Raw genomic sequence first — 19758 nt, 5'->3', positions numbered from 1 at the left:
GAAAAGTAGATTCCTCAATTTTAATTTTTCCTTTGGCATTGTAGAAATTTTGAATAATTTAACACATATTCAATGGAGATTATCCTGATCATGTACTAATGCGGAAAACATACACAATACATAAGCTCCTCTACGTTGATCAAGAATATAGCAGCATCAATAACAATAAAACATCAAGAGCATTCACACATTAACACAGTATGTATCACGGGGAAAGCATCTCGCTAAAAACCCCACACTATCTGTATATTAATGATTGAGTCATGTAACATTACACAGCATAATACTTCTCACAAGTATCTCCACCTCTGTTACACACAATACAGCTCAGATCTGATCTCCAAATCTCTTCCACTGCTTGCCTGCCTCCACTGCTCAATACCTGCTCAAGAACTGATGAGAATTGCTTCCCAAACTCGATTTTCACCTGTAAAATAGTCACTCACTCTTTGTTGGACGTGAGAAAAGGCTAAAATGCGGGCCAAATACGTGAGCAAACTCATTGGCATACTCAATCCTTTGATTGTGCAAGATCTGGTGCACAACTATAGTCACAACTGATAGCAATCTGATTCTCTACCACCTGTCCCTGTTGAACTGAACATGCACTGACATGCAACTGAGTTAACTGATGTATTCTTTAGTTGTATTATGAGTTAATAATTAGTTTAACAACTCATCATTAGTCTATCTGCAGTTAGACTAACTACAACCAGTTTAACTAAGTTAAACTGAACACAACTCCATCAACTGTACCTCCAGTCCACTAAACTCAACTCACTTGAGTTCTAACTGAAGTCATGCATGCAACAACTCAACTGAATCATAAGAAAAACGAATTTCCTTCTGACAGCTGCATGTGCCACTTCCGTAGCTCAAACTGAAGTGCTCCAAGAGAATAAGATTAAGTTTATAGTCCAAATATTATTGTGAGATAATAATATTTGACTTTTCTATTTTTGACAGCCAGTCTAAAAATATACTTGATCACTCACACTTTCATCAAAAATAGAAGTCCATCTATTTTTCCCAACTTGATCAATCATCCATAAACATAGACATGATCCATATGTCTAAAAATAGACATAGTCTAAAAATAGACTTGCGCCAAAAATAGCCTGCGGGCCCACTTAGTGAAGGCGACTCTTTTCACTAAGCTCCATCATCTTGTTGCAATCTCAACACTCCCTCTCGACAAGATATGGATTATCAGCAACCCCTATCCTGCCTCGGTGGTACTCGAATTTGCTCCTGGTGAGAGCCTTCGTCAGAATATCAGCATCCTGATCCACCGTTGGAATGTACGAAAGTAACATGATCCTCCGCTGCACACAATCTCTGATATGATGGTACCTGATGTCAATATGTTTAGATCTATCATGAAATACAGGATTAGCCGAGAGTTTAATGCAACTCTGGTTATCACAGTAAATCACAGTAGGATCCAAATGAGAACCGAACAAACCAACCAGGATCTTCCTCATCCATATAACCTCGCATGCAGCCAAACTTGCTGCCATATACTCGGCCTCCGCTGAACTGAGTGCCACGGATCTCTGCTTCCTGCTGTACCAAGAAACTGTTGTCGATCCGATACTGAAGACCCCTCCTGATGTGCTCTTTCTGTCTGTTGGGCTCCCTGCCCAATCTGCATCCGTGAAGCCACATAGCTTCACCTCATCCTCCTGTCTGTACCAAAAACCATATCCCGATGTGCCTCTCAAGTAGCGCAATACATGCTTGCCCGCCTTCCAGAAGAGCTTGGTAGGCTTAACCATAGCTTGTGAAAGTTGGTTAACTGCATAGCATATATCAGGTCGTGTATTGACCAAATACATCAGCGACCCCACCAACTGTCGATAAACAGTGGCATCCACTTCTTCTACCGAAGTGGCATCCTCCTTCCTCCAACCTCCAGGAAGAGGAGTATCAACAGGCTTGCAGCCATGCATGTTGAACTTCTCCAGTATCTCCCGAGCATACTTGCCCTGAGAAACAAACAGTCCACCACTGCGCTGCCATATTTCCAATCCTAGGAAATAGTGAAGGAGGCCCAAATCCTTCATCTCAAACTCTGTAGCAAGATCCTTCTTGCATGACAGTATCAACAGCTCATCACCCGTTAGAATCAAATCATCAACATACAGTACAATGATAAGCAACTTACCCTCCACCACAATCTGGTATAGGTTCGGATCCGCCTCGCTCTTGGAGAATCCAAGTCCTGTGAAATAGCTGTCTATCCGTGTGTACCAAGCACGTGGTGCTTGCTTCAACCCATACAGTGCTCTCTTGAGCCTGCACACATGCGACTCGTTGCTGAAGACTTCAAAGCCTTCGGGTTGCTCAATGTACACCTCCTCCTCAATTACTCCGTTGAGTAACACAGTCTTCACATCCATCTAATGAATGTGCCATCCCATCTGCGCTGAGAGAGCAAGAATCGTCCGTATGGAAGAATACCTTGCGATAGGTGCAAAGGTCTCCTCATAATCGATCCCCTCAATCTGTGAAAAGCCTCGGGCAACAAATCTTGCCTTGTACTTCTCCACACTCCCGTCAGCTGCCTGCTTAACTTTGTAGATCCATCTCGAACCCACCATTGATTTCCCTTCCGGTCTAGGAACAATCTCCCATGCACTGTTTCTGACAATAGAATCATACTCTTCCACCATGGCGTCTACCCGTGCGGGATCCTCCACAGCTTCCTCGAAAGAGGATGGCTCAGTCACAACACACTTGCTCATAAGAGCCATGTATCCAGTGTACCGATCAGGTGACTGTCTCTGCCTGCGTTGGGCTGTAGGTGGTCCTACAACTTTCTCTGCATCTTGAGCCAGTCGCTCAGCTTCTGTCAAGCGCTTTCGCCCTCTGATGGTTGGCGCTGCATGAGTGGTCTCTTCCACTCCATGAACCTCGTCCTGTGGCTGATCCACGTCCTGAAGCTCATCCTTAGGAACTAATAGCTCCTCATCTGCATGCAAGTGTAGCTCCCTCTCAAGCGAACACTTCATGGCTTTCTCCTCCTGAAATTTTATATCCCGTCGCACAACAGTTTTACCACTGTCTGGCAAATACACACGATAGTTGTGGGGCGTATCAGTGTACCCCACAAATATCCCAACCTCTGCAGTCAGCTCCAACTTCTTTCTGGCATCCTTCGTCACATGCATGTAAACGTTAGCACCAAAAATCCTCAAATGAGAAAGATCAGGCTTCTTACCAGAATAAGCCTCCTCGGGTGTACTCATGCCAAGTATCCTATGAGGACAACGGTTCTGCACATAAACTGTTGTATTGCATGCTTCCGCCCACAAGTGAAGGGGTAGGCCCTGATCATGCAACATTGCCCGTGCAGCACCCACAATCGTTCTGTTCTTCCGCTCAGCTACCCCGTTCTGCTGTGGGTTATGGGGAGCTATGAGCTCTCTACGAATCCCTTCTGCCTTGCAGAAATCCTTGAACTCGTCCGAGATGTATTCACCACCATTATCGCTCCTAAGAGCCTTCACCTTCTTCCCCGACTCCTTCTCGACCAGTGCTTTGAATTCACAGAACTTTGAATATGTCTCGCTCTTCTTCTGCATGAAGAAGATCCAGCACTTACGAGAGAAATCATCAACAAAAATCACATAATACCTGTGTTTTGTTGTCGAAGCAACTGAGAAAGGTCCACACACGTCTGTGTGAATTCTCTCAAGGATCGTCGTGGCGCGACTATCCTTCTCGTGAAAGGTGGCTTTCACAAACTTCCCCAAAGTACACCCCTTGCACTGATCTGACTGCGCAAGTGTGCCTTTAGGAAGCCCTGTAGTGATCTGCTGCAGTATCTTCAAGGCTCCATGGTGAAGGTGACCCAATCTCCTGTGCCACAACTCGCCATCATCCCGGCTCACCAATCCTTCTGCCTTGCCTGCCATTGCTGCGCATCCATCTACATGTAACTGATAAAGGTTCCTCACTCGAACCCCTATCTTCCGGGTCTCACCAGTTGTCTTGCTGCGCAGGAAGGCCTTTCCCTCGCTGAAAACAACATCATACCCCTTGTCTTCTAACATCGCCACTGAGATGAGATTCTTCTTCAATCCTGGAACATGCATGACTTCCTTCAATTCAAAGGGTTTACCAGACTCCCTCTCAAAGGAAATGGTACCGATACCGGTCGCACTGTATTCTACCATCATCGCCCATCTCGATGTGCACTCCAAGATCTTTGTCCTCCAGATCAGAGAACAAATCTCTATCTCCCGTCATGTGAAAAGACGCACCACTGTCCAGGAACCACACTGATCCCATCACACTTGAAACCAAGCATGCGATCAATGAAAAATCAAGCTCAAACTGAGAAGCTAAAGCCTCTCCCCCTGCAGATCCAGCAGCTTGCTTGTTCTTCTTCTTCTGCGGACAATTTGTGGCATAGTGTCCATGCTGGTGACAGTGAAAACACTTCACTTTGGACATATCCTGCTTCTTGCCTTTCGCACCAGACTGAGAAGCTTTCTTTCTCTTCCCTTTCTTTGCTTTGGCAGCCAAAGCACAATTCTCTTCATCAGCTCCCTTTGACGAAGATCCGTCCCTGGTACTCCGCCTGATCTCCTCCTGCACAAGATCTGACCATAGTCTTTCCCATCCTGGCAACTTCTCCCGACCATTGACAGAGTCCTGATAGGAATGCCAACTCTTCGGAAGACCAAGGAGAGCCAAGCTCACCAAGTCCTCATCATCGACAGTAACCCCCACACTTCCCAGCTCATCTCGACACTGAGTGAACTTCGTGAGATACTTGGGAATACTGTCTCCCTTCTCGCATTTGATGTTTCTGAGTTTATCTTTGAGCGCCAGCTTCCTCTGATCACTCTTGCTTTGGAATAATTTTGTTAATGATTTCCACATCAAATATGGAGTAGCCTTTCCATGGAGGCTGGACACAATGTGATCCTTCACGCCCTCCAACAGAATTCTTCGACATTTTGCGATCTTCTTTTGCCAAGCATCAGCTTGAGTAGCATCAGTAGGCTTTGGGATATCCGTATCTATGAATTCCTTCAGCCTGTTATCATCCAATACTGCCTCCATCATGTCCTTCCATGCAATATAGTTTGAGCTGCCCTCAAGAGCATACTCCAATCGCAATCCGTTGAAAGACATTGCTGCGTTGTCACCAAGAAAACACTGCTGCAAATTCGAATTCCACCAGCAACCAACTCAACTGCTTCCGATCAACCCTCGCTTGATATCCTGTAAAAATCTCTTCTACAAATCAAGCTGCTCCGATACCATGTAGAAACTTTTTCTACAATTATCTAGCTCTGATACCATGTAGAAATTTTGAATAATTTAACACATATTCAATGGAGATTATCCTGATCATGTACTAATGCGGAAAACATACACAATACATAAGCTCCTCTACGTTGATCAAGAATATAGCAGCATCAATAACAATAAAACATCAAGAGCATTCACACATTAACACAGTATGTATCACGGGGAAAGCATCTCGCTAAAAACCCCACACTATCTGTATATTAATGATTGAGTCATGTAACATTACACAGCATAATACTTCTCACAAGTATCTCCACCTCTGTTACACACAATACAGCTCAGATCTGATCTCCAAATCTCTTCCACTGCTTGCCTGCCTCCACTGCTCAATACCTGCTCAAGAACTGATGAGAATTGCTTCCCAAACTCGATTTTCACCTGCAAAATAGTCACTCACTCTTTGTTGGACGTGAGAAAAGGCTAAAATGCGGGCCAAATACGTGAGCAAACTCATTGGCATACTCAATCCTTTGATTGTGCAAGATCTGGTGCACAACTATAGTCACAACTGATAGCAATCTGATTCTCTACCACCTGTCCCTGTTGAACTGAACATGCACTGACATGCAACTGAGTTAACTGATGTATTCTTTAGTTGTATTATGAGTTAATAATTAGTTTAACAACTCATCATTAGTCTATCTGCAGTTAGACTAACTACAACCAGTTTAACTAAGTTAAACTGAACACAACTCCATCAACTGTACCTCCAGTCCACTAAACTCAACTCACTTGAGTTCTAACTGAAGTCATGCATGCAACAACTCAACTGACTCATAAGAAAAACGAATTTCCTTCTGACAGCTGCATGTGCCACTTCCATAGCTCAAACTGAAGTGCTCCAAGAGAATAAGATTAAGTTTATAGTCCAAATATTATTGTGAGATAATAATATTTGACTCTTCTATTTTTGACAGCCAGTCTAAAAATAGACTTGATCACTCACACTGTGATCACTCACACTTTCATCAAAAATAGAAGTCCATCTATTTTTCCCAACTTGATCAATCATCCATAAACATAGACATGATCCATATGTCTAAAAATAGACATAGTCTAAAAATAGACTTGCGCCAAAAATAGCCTGCGGGCCCACTTAGTGAAGGCGACTCTTTTCACTAAGCTCCATCATCTTGTTGCAATCTCAACAGGCATCTACTAACACTATTTCCTTTTCTTTTTTAGATGCTTTTGATGTCTGTCCTTGGTCCGGATTTACTTTAATTTTGTGGAGATTCTGTTGTTGTGGAGTAAACATCACTTCTTGTTTCTCCCACTTATTAAGAAAGGATAGTGGGTTGACATCAATATCCAGAAAGGAATCTTTAAAAACTTTTCGGAACGCGGGAGAAGGTTGAACTGCCAACTCAACACCATCTAGAAGCTCCCATTTGAATATTTGGAACATATTAGTAGCAGTTTCTATTGCACGCTACACCCATAATCTACAATTTTCATTAATGAATGCTTTGGATTGCCATCCCAATTCAAAAATTACTGAAGTACAAATTTTGTTTGACAGCAATAAACTGATAAGATGAACTACATTATTATTCCAGTTCCCCGAAATAATACTGATCGTGATTAATGCGGTTTGGTTAATCATAAAGCGTAAAACTTTTGGTTCACCTTGAAGTTCATCCAATTGTTGCAACACCTATCTTTTCTCTGTTAGTTTTAACATCCCAAAATCTTTAAACCAAAGAGCCAATTGTTTAATCCTTTCAATATTATTATTGGTCTTAATTTCTCCTATAATTTCATGACAAAAAACCTGTGAAAATGGATTTGGAGAAATTTGTTCTCGAAATCTTAAACTCTGATAATCCCAAGGAGATGAGAAAGTCCTTAGGTATTGTAGAGTTCGTTGAACACATTGGGATGTTCTTATAGATGTATTTTTTCTACAAAATCCTCTCTTGATCTCCTAGTCAGCAAAGTTTTCAAAAATTTCATATTGAGGGAAAGTATCATTAGGAACATAGTTTTCATCATTTATCTGTAAAAGGGATGCTTCTAGTTCTTCAAAACTGTCAGGAATCCTTAACGACCGAAGATATTTTTCTAAGTCTTCTTTGATTGGAATGGCTTCGAAGTCTAGCATTTGGGCTCTTGTATATATTCTTAAAGCAAAATCCACTCCTCCAATCAACTGATAATAATTTAATACTTTTAAGATCCAAATCATATTTGCAGTGAATTGAGAAGACCACATATCAGACAAATGTTTAAAATAGATCTTCACCTGCATGTTGGGAAAAGGGTATATGTTTACCAAATTAGTATCTAATCCCAAAGATATGCCAACATTTTTTGAATTCCACGCTTGACATCTTCTAATCCACTGATTTCTTCTCAGTCGCAAACCTACCACTTTCTTGATTTTTTCTGTTAAATGATTTACATGATTTTCAAGAATTCTGAACCTATCAAAAAATGTGCTGAAATTATCATCATTAGGTCCTTTTCCTGGTAGGATAAAATAACTTCTTGGAGCTGTGACAAAAGCTTTATTCATATCTCTGGTTAAAGAATCTGCTAAAAATTTAGAGTTACTAGGTATCCATTCAACATCAAAGTCAAATTGCTGAAACCAAATCTGCAATGAGAGTAATCTTCCTCTAGCAAGTTGCCTTGAAATTTTGGCAGATAAGAAGTATTTGAAGCTCATAGGGTCAGTCCTTATAAGAAAATTCATCGGTGCCAGATATAATTCAAATTTCTATATCCCATTAAATATTGCTAAAGTTTTTTTTTAGCAATATAATAATTCTTTTGGCTAGGAGAGAGTTCACCTAATGCATATGCACAAAGGATCTCTTCTTCCTTTTCATCTTCATTCCTCCTTCCCTCAAACAGAACAGCTGCCCAAAATTCATCAGAAGCATTTGTTTGTAAAATCAGAAGGCCATCACCTGGTGGTTGAAGCTTGGGAAGTTGTTGACATTCTGATTTGAGTTCCTTAACTGCTGCAGTGGCTTCTGCTGACCATCCTTCTCGAAGATGTTTTCTAATTGGAGCTGTCTTTTCTGACAATCTAGGAATATATCTGTGCACATAATTCAAGACACCTAAAAATATCTAAATAGTTTTAGTGTCTTTTAATTCATCTGGAAACTAAGATAGTTTAGTAAGAATATGGGGCTGCATTTGAATTTGTCCATTAATGACATTAATCCCCAAGAAATCTATGTTGTCTTGAAATAAAACCATTTTCTTCTCAGACAGGACTATACCATGCTTTTGAACTTTAGTCAGAAAAATTTCTAAATGCTTGAAATGTGTTTCAAGATCAGGACTATGTATAAGAATATCATCAATATAGGTTACAATAAAATCATACTTTCCAAAAATAAAATCCATTCGTCTCTGAAAGAAAGCAGGGGCATTTTTGAGACCAAATGGAACCACCTTCCATTGATAAAAACCTGTAGGGCATGTGAAGGCAGTTTTGTGCCTATCCTCTTCTTGGATCTGTATCTGATAGTATCCAGATTTCATATCGAACTTACTGAATACTTTTCTATGCTAAATTTTCTGCATGATTGTTTCTAGTCTTGGTAGAGGGTAATGAAAACCCTGAGTTATAGCATTCAGAGGTTTGTAGTTAATTACCATTCTTGGCTTACCTCTGACTATCTCTGAGTGATTTCTAACCAGAAACGTTGAACAAGAATAGTGAGACATACTTGGTTCAATGAGGTTCATGTTGAGCAACTCACTTATTTGTTTCTTGATTTCTTGTTCATCAGCGGGGGTGCATGGAATTAATTTTCCTTTGACTCCATTGTCGTGTAGAGTCACTATTTCTTGTTTTGGACTCTCAACAGTCCAAAATTGCTGAGGATTATTTGAATAGCTTTCCAGCAATCTTTTATGTATATCAATCTGCTCTACTGACCATTTTGGGTCAATGCAGGCCTTTTGTTTTGACTCCACTCGCTTCTCATATAATTGCAAAACTTCTTGCCAATTGTTGGAGTCTTTAAGGGGCTTGGGTGAGCCGATTTTCTTTTGGCTATTTTCATTTCTTGCCTTAGAATTTGCTATAGATAGCTTAGGCACAGTAATAGCTTTCTTCTTCGAAATGATTATCAGCTTATCTTCACTGATAGTAACTGGTAGTACAGAATTAAAAGGCATGCCAAGCATTAAACTTCCAAATGGATCAAAATGTTGAATAGCAGAAATTTTAACAATACTCCCCCCAACTTTCAAAGGAATATTATCCACATAATGTGTTAACTGAACAGATCCACCAATGGTTTCAGACACTAGAATGTTTTGGAGTGGCTTCCAAAGAGATTTTAATAAAGAGGGTCGAGCCAAATTATTATATCCTCCAGTGTCAATGAAAGAATCTACATTTATCCATTCATTATGAACTTGGACTTGGACTGGAATATATATCAAACTATTGGTTTTGATTATCTTTTTTAATAGAGCATTCTCTTCCACTCTATTAAGTGTTGGGACTAGGAAACTGGTAGAGGCAGTAGTATTCTTTTTATATGGACAAAAAAAATTAAGTTCAGGGAATTTTTTGATTGGCTACTTACCTGTTTGCATTAATTTTTCAGCAACTAGTTTAGCATCATACTCATCTTCAGAAACATCTGTTGTTTCTTATGCTTCCTCTGTTTCTTCTGTTTCACTTGTATCTGTCTGATCACTATAGTGTAATTCTTCAGAAATATCATTGTCTGTACAAGAAGGGCAAACATTCATTTTTTGTAGAATAGGAGGGCTAATATCTTCATCATCTGAAGCTTCTATCAAAATATATACATCAGAAACTTCATTCATGCAAAGTGGCCTTCTTGCTTGCAGATGAAACAATAGTTGTTGTTTCTTGGATTCTTTCTCTTTTTTCAGAAATTTAAATTTTTGGAAATGCTTCCGGGGGTTGGAGACTCTTTTGGGTCTGAATTTTCCATATCTCTTTGATTTTTTCTTCTTTCTAAAGGGTGTCCAAGGCAACATTGTTTTGCAGACCTCTGAACTAGGTGTAATATCATGTGCTTTCTTCTGCTAGCACAGATATTTAATCTTTTCTGTACATCTAAAGAGAAGATTAGCCCAATAAATTTGATATATTCTTTTGTTTTGGACATCGAGATATTTCATGATTAAATCTCCTAAATTACCTGGAAGCTTAGACAAAAATGCAACTTTTTGAGCAATGTCATTGGAAAGATTTGCTTTAAAGACTTTTGCCATAAAATCTTTACCAAATTGATCAAGATACTTTAAATCTTTTAATTCCATACGGCTTAAGTCTATGAGCAACTATTTTTTCTCATCTACTAGCTCGGGTACAAATTGAGTTTTCAATAAAAGCTCTAGAGTGGCTAGTCCTGCTTCCATGACAGCTTTTCCTTCTTCATGAGATGGTCTTATCCACCAATCATATACAATGCCGACCATTCTCTTTTCGGTGAGGACCATGATAGAAAAATTATCTAATTTAGTGGTGACCTGCATTTGATACAGAGCACCAATCCATATCCTAATTGACTCTTCAGGATTGGAGGAATTATCTAAATCAAGAATATACCCACTAGTATTTGTAGTAGATAAATCTTCTTCAATGTGCGGGTATTTTGGGACTTCTTTCAAGACATGAGCTTTATTTTGATTGTTTATAGAAGGTAAGATAAAAGAAGGAAATTTAAAGGTTGCCTGATCTAGAGTCATGATTTCTTTCTTTGAAGAAAATTGTTTATCAGCTTTATATGCTTCTCTCTTTACACTAGTCAACTTACTAGAAGGTTTTGAAGTTGACTCTTCTGCACTAGTGGCAGTAAATACTCCTTCTGTATCTTCATCTTCTTCTTCTCTATCCCAATAGTTGGGAGTGCTCATATCAAAAGTAAACTTTGGAATTTATTTAGCTTTTTTCTTCTGTTTTCTTCTTCTTCACTCTTCTTTTGCAGCTTTCTCAGACTGTTGTTCTTCATAAAGTAGTCTAAGGTTTGCATTAATCAAGTCTGATTGTCTGCCCAAGTCATCAAGGACAACATGTGCGGGCCAAGTAGTGAGATAATTTCCTATCTGATGGACCTCATCAAGATCAGTAGGACTTTGGGAATTATGTTCAAGGAGTGGTGCACATTCAGCTCTAGTGGGTGGTTGTCTAGATTGAGAAGAAGTAGTACAAAACTTAGTTTTTGGTGGCCATTTTCCACCCTTGACATATCTGTGATTTGCATATTGAAACTCTTCTACCCGAGAGAAATTAGATACATAGGTTCTAAACATATTATTGATAGCAAGGAATGGCTTTTCTTCTGGAATATACAAATAGTCTGATGGAATAGATACAGTGGCTTCTATGGATGGATGGCTATATACATTTCTTGAAACAGATTTGTGATTGCTAGTCGATGGCTTCTCGGTTTCAGGAATGGCTAGTAAAACATGTTTTTGGGGCATAAAAATTGGTCGGGGTATTGAAGATCTATCGAGCAATATTCAGACATGACCATCACTTATAGACATTCTTCTTATTTTGTTTCTTTGAGTGTCTGTTGATGCCTAAGATTTGTACTGAATATACCAGTCATTGGGAAGGGATTCTTTATCATAATAAACTCCTTCTACTTGAGCATTACTGACTCCAACGGTGACACAATCTTTTAGCATAGGTTGCTTTAATTTTGGATGAATAGTATTTGTAAGCTGGAAAGATGTTTGGACTAACACAGAAAGGAATTCACTATCTTCTACCATTTCAAGACCTTGGACACCGACTAATAATTTCCAACAGTCTTTTAGATGAATATCAGATAGACTGATAGAATAGTCTAGATAAATGGTACCATATTGACAACCTGAAGACAGATTTCCTAATATGGTGTCGATGCGAGCATGGTCATAGTTCTGATGTCGGGTGTCAAAAACTTCAGATATACATGGAGTATTAAGGCCATGGTGAAACAGTGGGGCTAGTCCTATCCTTATCCCTCCAAAATGCAAATAAGCAAACTTTTTCTCTGAAACATATTTTTTGAATTTTTAAATCTCATCTTCTGAAAACAAACTCAAACCAACAATCTGTACAGAAGGACCAGAAATCTTAATTTTTAACTCAACTTCTTTCAAATAATTCTTCTTTGATAGACTGAACAGAGATGGAACCTGATATATTTCTTTTGAACTTAACACAGGTGGGTTCCAGTTCTCGGGATCTTCAACTATCTCATGTTCAATATGATCATTTTCAATAGAACGAGAATCGACTTCAGTAACAGTTCGTCTATCTATATAGAGAATGATCTTAAGAAGTTTGACATGGTTATAAACTAGACCAGAGATTGACTAAAGCAGCTTTTATCTACTCAGCAATTGTATAACAAAAGCTTTTCGAAGGCTTCCTGGCTGGCTTTAGGCTCTGTCTGTAGTTTATAAACTTTAGGACCTGAATGAGGCTCTTATACCAATATATGGAGACTCAAGCAGAATATAATATATGGAGACTCAAGTAGAATAAGACTTACTTCAAAATCAATTCGAAGATTATTGAACAGGTCTCCAAATAGAATAATACTTACTTCAAAATCAATTCGAAGATTACTGAATAGCAGATCTGAAACACAAGTTTTCTTCTCCTCAATCGAACATGTGCGAGCACTATGACCTCTCTCCTCAGGTCTTCAAATGCCTTCGCCTTACAGTTTCAGGTTCTTTCGGATGACAAAAACTATCCTCAGACAGGCAGCCCAGTAGGATTCGCTATTAATTCAAAAGAGAAATTACAGAGCTTGAGAGAAAGCAAACTTGTGTTTTAGATCTGTTGTTCAATAACCATCGAATTGATTTTGAAGTAAGTCTTATTCTGTTTGGAGACCTGTTCAATAATCTTCGAATTGATTTTGAAGTAAGTCTTATTTTGCTTGAGTCTCCATATATTATATTCTGCTTGAGTCTCCATATATTGGTATCAGAGCCCTATTCAGGTTCTAAAGTTTGTAAACTACAGACAGAGCCTAAAGCCAGAAAGGAAGCCTTCGAAAAGCTTTTGTTATACAATTGCTGAGTAGATAAAAGCTGCTTTAGTCAATCTCTGGTCTATTTTATAACCATATCAAAATTTTTAAGATCATTCTCTAATATAGATAGACGAACTGTTACTGAAGTCGATTCCTATTCTATTGAAAATGATCATATTGAACATAAGATAGTTGAATATCCAGAGAACTGGAACCCACCTGTGTTAAGTTCAAAAGAAATATATCAAGTTCCATCTTTGTTCAGTCTAACAGAGAAGAATTATTTGAAAGAAGTTGAGTTAAAAGTTAAGATTTCTGGTCCCTCTGTACAGATTTTTGGTTTGAGTTTATTTTCAGAAGATGAGATTAAAAAATTCAAAAAATATGTTTCAAAGAAAAAGTTTGCTTATTTGCATTTTGGAGGGATAAGGATAGGACTAGCCCCACTGTTTTGCCATGGCCTTAATACTCCATGTATATCTGAAGTTTTTGACACCCAACATTAGAACTATGACCATGCTCACATCGGCACCATATTAGGAAATATGTCTTCAGGTTGTCAATATGGTACCATTTATCCAGACTATTCTATCAATCTATCTGATGTTCATCTAAAAGACTGTTGGAAATTATTAGTGGGTGTGCAAGGTCTTGAAATGGTAGAAGATAGTGAATTCCTTTCTGTTTTAGTCCAAACATCTTTTCGGCTTACAAATACTATTCATCCCAAATTAAAGCAACCTGTGCTAAAAGATTGTGTCACTATTGGAGTCAGTAATTCTCAAGTAGAAGGAGTTCCTTATGATAAAGAATCCCTTCCCAATGACTGGTATATTTAGTACAAATCTTTGGCATCAACAGACACTCCAAGAAACAAAATAAGAAGAATGTCTATAAGTGATGGTTGTGCCCGAATATTGCCCGATAGATCATCAATGCCCCAACCAATTTTTATGCCCCAAAAACATGTTTTACCAGCCATTCCTGAAACTGAGAAACCATCGACTAGCGGTCGCAAATCTGTTTCAAGAGATGTATATAGCCATCCATCCACAGAAACCACTGTATCTATTCCATCAGACCAGTTGTATATTCCAGAAGAAAATCCATTCCTTGTTATCAATAAGATGTTTAGAACCTATGTATCTAATTTCTCTCCTGTAGAAGAATTTCAATATGAAAATCACAGATATGTCAAGGGTGGAAAATGGCCACCAAAAACCAAGTTTTGTACTACTTCTTCTCAATCTAGACAACCACCCACCAGAGCTGAATGTGCACCACTCCTTGAACATAATTCCCAAATTCCTATTGATCTTGATGAGGTCCATCAGATAGGAAACTATCTCACTACTTGGTGTGCACATGCTGAAGATGTCCTTGATGATTTGGGAAGACAATCAGACTTGATTAATGCCAACCTCAGACTACTTTATGAAGAACAACAGTCTGAGAAAGCTGCAAAAGAAGAGAGAAGAAGAAGAAAACAGAAGAAAAAAGCTAAAGAAATTCCAAAGCTTACTTTTGATATGAGCACTCCCAACTATTGGGATAGAGAAGAAGAAGATGAAGATACAGAAGGAGTATTTACTACCACCAGTGCAGAAGAGTCAACTTCAAAACCTTCTAGTAAGTTGACTAGTGTAAAGAGAGAAGCATATAAAGCTGATAAACAATTTTCTTCAAAGAAAGAAATCATGACTCTAGATCAGGCAGCCTCTAAATTTCCTTCTTTTATCTTACCTTCTATAAACAATCAAAATAAAGCTCATGTCTTGAAAGAATTCCCAAAATACCCGTGCATTGAAGAATATTTATCTGCTGCAAATACTAGTGGGTATATTCTTGATTTAGATAATTCCTCCAATCCTGAAGAGTTAATTAGGATATGGATTGGTGCTCTGTATCAAATGCAGGTCACCACTAAATTAGATAATTTTTCTATCATGGTCCTCACTGAAAAGAGAATGGCCGACATTGTATATGATTGGTGGATAGGACCATCTGATGAAGAAAGAAGAGCTGTCATGGAAGCAGGACTGGCCACTCTAGAGCTTTTATTGAAAACTCAATTTGTACCTGAGCCAGTAGATGAGAAGAAACAGTTGCTCATAGACTTAAGCCATATGGAATTGAAATATTTGAAGTATCTTGATCAATTTGGTAAAGATTTTATGGCAAAAGTCTTTAAAGAAAATCTTTCCAATGACACTGCTCAAAAAGTTGCATTTTTGTCTAAGCTTCCAGGTAATTTAGGAGATTTAATCATGAAAGATCTTTATGTCCAAAACAAAAGATAGATCAAATTTATTGGGTTGATATTATCTTTAGATGTACAGAAAAGGTTAAATATCTATGCTGGTAGAAGAAAGCACATGATATTACACCTAGTTCAGAGGTCTGCAAAACAATGCTACCCTGGACACCCTTTAGAAAGAAGAAAAAATCAAAGAGATATGGAAAATTCAGACCCAAAAGAGTCTCCAACCCCCAGAAGCCTTTCCGAAAATTTAAATTTCTGAAAAAGAGAAAGAATCCAAGAAACAACAACTGTTGTTTCATCTGCAAGCAAGAAGGCCACTTTGCATGAAAATGTCCAAATAATTCCTCTTCTAAATTAAAAGCTTGTGTTGAAATTGAGGAATTTCAAGATGATTGGTCTTTAGTTGCTTCAGAGGATGAAGTTTCTGATGTATATATTTTGATAGAAGCTTCAGATGATGAAGATATTAGCCCTCCTATTGTACAAAAAATGAATATTTTCCCTTCTTGTACAGACAGTGATATTTCTGAAGAATTACACTATAGTGATCAGACAGATACAAGTGAAACAGAAGAAACAGAGGAAACAGAAGAAACTACAAATGTTTCTGAAGATGAGTCTGATGCTAAATCAGTTGCTGAAAAATTAATGCAAACAGGTAAGTAGCCAATCAAAAAATTACCTGAACTTAATTCTTTTTGTCCATATAAAAAGAATACTGCTGCCTCTACCAGTTTCCCAGTCCTAGCACTTAATAGAGTGGAAGAGAATGCTCTATTAAAAAATATAATCAAAACCAATAGTCTGACATATATTCCAGTCCAAGTCCAAGTTCGTAATGAATGGATAAATGTAGATGCTTTCGTTGACACCGGAGGATCTAATAATTTGGCTCAACCCTCTTTATTCAAATCTCTTTGGAAGCCACTCCAAAACATTCTAGTGTTTGAAACCATTGGTGGATCTGTTTAGTTAACACATTATGTGGACAATATTCCTTTGAAAGTTTGGGGGGGTATTGTTAAAATTTCTGATATTCATCATTTTGATCCATCTGCAAGTTTAATGCTTGGCATGCCTTTTATCAATTCTGTACTCCCAGTTACTATCAGCGAAGATAAGATGATAATCAATTTGAAGAAGAAAGCTATTATTGTGCCTAGGCTATCTATAGCAAATTCTGAGGCAAGAAATGAAAATAGACAAAATAAAATCGGCGCACGCAAGCCCCTTAAAGACTCCAACAATTGGCAAGAAGTTTTGCAATTATATGAGAAGCGAGTGGAGTCAAAACAAAAGGCCTGTATTAACCCAAAATGGTCAGTAGAGCAAATTGATATACATAAAATATTTCTGGAAAGATGTTCAAATAATCCTCAGCAATTTTGGATTGTTGAGAGTCCAAAACAAGAAATAGTGACTCTACACGACAATGGAGCCAAAGGAAAATTAATTCCATGCACCCCTGCCGATGAACAAGAAATCAGGAAACAAATAAGTGAGCTACTCAGCATGAACCTCATTGAACCAAGTATGTCTCACTATTCTTGTTCAGCATTTCTGGTTAGAAATCACTCAGAGATAGTAAGAGGTAAGCCAAGAATGGTAATTAACTACAAACCTCTGAATGCTATAACTCAGGTTTTTCATTACCCTCTAGCAAGACCAGAAACAATCATGCAGAAAATTTAGCATAGCAAAGTATTCAGTAAATTCGATATGAAATCTGGATACTATCAGATACAAATCCAAGAAGAGGATAGGCACAAAACTGCCTTCACATGCCCTGCAGATTTTTATCAATGGAAGGTGGTTCCATTTGGTCTCAAAAATGCCCCTACTTTCTTTCAGAGATGAATGGACTTTATTTTTGGGAAGTATGATTTTATTGTAACCTATATTGATGATATTCTTGTACATAGTTCTGATCTTGAAACACATTTCAAGCATTTAGAAATTTTTCTGACTGAAGTTCAAAAGCATAGTATAGTCCTGTCTGAGAAGGAAATGGTTTTATTCCAAGACAGCATAGATTTCTTGGGGATTAATGTCATTAATGGACAAATTCAAATGCTACCCCATATTCTTACTAAACTGTCTCATAGAGTCAGTCCTTATAAGAAACTTCACTGGTGCCAAATATAATTCAAATTTCTGTATCCCATTAAATATTGCTAAAGTTTCTTTTTCAGCAACATAATAATTCTTTTGGCTAGGAGAGAATTCACCTGATGCATATGCACAAAGTATCTCTTCTTCCTTTTCATCTTCATTTGTCCTTCTCTCAAACAGAACAGCGGCCCAAAATTCATCAGAAGCATCTATTTGTAAAATCAGAAGGCCATCACCTGATGGTTGAAGCTTGGGAAGTTGCTGACATTCTGATTTGAGTTCATTAACTGTTGCAGTGGCTTCTGCTGACCATCCTTCTCGAAGATGTTTTCTAATTGGAGCTGTCTTTTCTGACAATCTGGGAATAGTTCTCGGTCAACATTGGTTCAAAGAATTAGGTACATTCATTTTAAACATAGAGAAAAAATCTTGATGTTCCCTTTCAAGAGGAAGATGGTGACATTCCAAGACATGACAATGAAATCAGAACTAATAATGCCTTCATCAAAAGATCTTAAGGATATTTCGAAACTAATGTTTCAAGAGATTCTAGAAACAGTATCCAAGAAGCAAAAAGAACTTGAAGAAGTCATATCCAACAAAAATAAAGAAAAATCATGTTTGAAAGAGCATAATAAAAAAATACTTACACAAGCGAGAAAATGTAAAGCTAAGAACCACAATTTAGAGCAAGAAAAAGAAAGTTTTGACAAAAAATTCAACGAAAGTCTATCAAAGAAAGAAGAGGAGAATTTATGCTTAAAAGACCACAACAAAAAATTATTATAACAAATCAAGTGTTTAAAAGACGAGAAGCTTGAAGGCCAAAATAAATTTGACTCAGAAAATGAGGAATGCTTACGTTTCAAAAATCATAACCAAAATATTCTTAAACAGATTAAAAAACTTAAGGACAATAAGAAATCATTGACGAATAGGTTCAAAGAAATTGTTGCAAAAGCAACATCAAATCACTAGATGTAGTAGTACAAGTTGGGGAGGAAGAAACAAACATCAATCCCACTAACCTCACATTTCAAGCAAATCCAAATCCTACTGAAGTAAAGACATACTTAGAGTTCTTCGTTCAAATGACGAACACTCCAAATGAAGATTCAATAATCAATTCAACAACAACAATGCCTAAAGGAAATCAGGAAGCTTCCATAAAAACATTAAAGGAAGTTCAAACAAGGATAAATCCTTATCTACATCCGAATCACAAGAGTAAACACCTTAATCAATCTAAAGAACATAAACAACAAACTTATGTTTCAAAGAATACTGAAATGAGCTCAATTTAGTCTACTAATAACAATTCGTTACAAATCTCCAATGATCAGAAGATTCCACATAAGGTTAATCTAGGATGGTCTGATCCATTCTCAATATGACAATTCTATATATCACTCCAAGGATCATATCAACTTGTATCGACAAAGATGATTGTTCCGAGAGGAGAAGACAATTGTAGCAGAAAAAGAGATCAAGTAGAAGACATTCGTAGGAGAAAAAAGATCAAGCCCTTTCATCAACAAGCTTTGAGGACAAAGTTTTTTGAAGGGGAAGGAAATGTTATGAACATAAATGATGTAAAAATAGATGATAAATAATAACCATAATAATATAAATATAATAATAAATAATAAGTAAATTAAATAATGGCTAGTTACTTAATAATGAAAAGGCATACCTTAGAGACATGCATGTTCGTGAAAGGGCACTTACCTGACTATATATACAGGACCCTCATTCTCATTTGTATTCATCCTACATCAATTATTTAAACAGTATACAATTTACAATTATTGTCCTACAATGGATTTTTTTGTCTATGAAGTATTTTAATATTTATGTTGCTTTACGACTTTTGGTTGTTACATTCTATTTAAATTTATATTTCATTTCATTCCTACATAAATCTAGATCAATGGTATTAGAGGGGTTTTCTCTTTCTCTATTTTTTTGTGCATGTCCCCAATGAAGTTGGGGTATAAGGAGTTCGGGCTTTAAATGGTTGAACCTTTGCAAGACCGACCTCACCGACCCTGACGAACTTCCGTG

Source organism: Pinus tabuliformis, chromosome 8 (genome assembly GCF_031772625.1).
Source record: "Pinus tabuliformis cultivar Carrire ecotype Pingquan chromosome 8, CPIR1, whole genome shotgun sequence".
NCBI lineage: Eukaryota > Viridiplantae > Streptophyta > Pinopsida > Pinales > Pinaceae > Pinus > Pinus tabuliformis.
This window is presented reverse-complemented; position numbering follows the sequence as displayed.